The sequence below is a fragment of the Antechinus flavipes genome, chromosome 2 (assembly GCF_016432865.1).
Source record: "Antechinus flavipes isolate AdamAnt ecotype Samford, QLD, Australia chromosome 2, AdamAnt_v2, whole genome shotgun sequence".
Taxonomy (NCBI): domain Eukaryota; kingdom Metazoa; phylum Chordata; class Mammalia; order Dasyuromorphia; family Dasyuridae; genus Antechinus; species Antechinus flavipes.
This window is the reverse complement of record NC_067399.1, coordinates 486,830,004-486,830,995: the sequence shown is the minus strand read 5'-3', so window position 1 is coordinate 486,830,995 and position 992 is coordinate 486,830,004. Positions and strand designations below refer to the sequence as shown.

General features: G+C 34.1%; 1 non-coding gene across 1 annotated transcript; it reads left to right on the top strand.

The window, feature by feature from the left end:
- The first annotated feature begins 612 nt into the window (after positions 1-612).
- Positions 613-717, top strand: LOC127552604 (U6 spliceosomal RNA). The gene has a single exon (XR_007951470.1). It is a non-coding gene; the product is annotated as a U6 spliceosomal RNA (small nuclear RNA).
- The last annotated feature ends 275 nt before the right edge of the window (positions 718-992 follow it).

Below are 992 nucleotides of genomic sequence, written 5' to 3'. Positions count from 1 at the left end.
GAGCCTTGATTGGCTCAAAGTTAATGTTAAATAATAATTGTTTCTGTTTTGGCCAGAAACACTGAGGGTCTTCTCCTCCAAAGTTATTGTTTTTTTCTTTTTTTTCTGTCTACATAAAAAAGCCATTCTTTCCCTCTTTCCTTACTTTCCTGGTCCCAGAAGCCTCTGGAGATGTGAGGCTGGTGACTTTGCACAGCCCTTCCTCCCTTAAATCTAATTGATTTGCAGGTCATGGCATCACTTCCCTGATATGGTTCTTTTCAACAACAAAGGACAAATAGCAATACATCAATCAATAATATGGACAAAGACATAGGTCTGCCTATTAAATTTTCAGATTACACAAAGATGGGGAATATAGCATCCAATTCAGTGACAAGGTTGGTATGTAAAAAGAGTGTAATGGGTTAACACCTTGAGCAAAATATAATAAAATGAACTTTATTGGACGTAAATGTAAAGATTTCCATTTGGGTTCAAAAAAAATCAATGCTTCAAGTGTAGGAGTAAGGAATCTTGGATCTAGTTAATAATTCGTCTGAAAATAATCTGGATATTTTAGTGGGCTATAAGCTCAATGTGTCAGCAATGTGATATAGAAACCACAAATGTGTGCTTGCTTTGGAAACACATATGATAAAATTGAAATGATACAAAGATTAGCTATGGTGCCTAGACATGGATGACATGCAAATTTGTGAGATACTATATTTTTAGCAGTTCTTTTTGTAATGACAAAGAATTGGAAATTGAGAGAATATTCATCAATTGGGGAATGAGTGAACAAGTTGATTGTATGATTGTAATGGAATTCTGTTACACTATAAAAAAATCACAAGCAGAATGATTTCAGAAAAACTTGCAAAGACTTATATGAACTAATGCAAAATGAAGTGAGCAGAGCCTGGAGAACATTGTAAATAGTAACAGCAATATTATGCAATGATCAACTGTGAATAACTTCGCTATTCTCAGAAATACAATGATCCAAG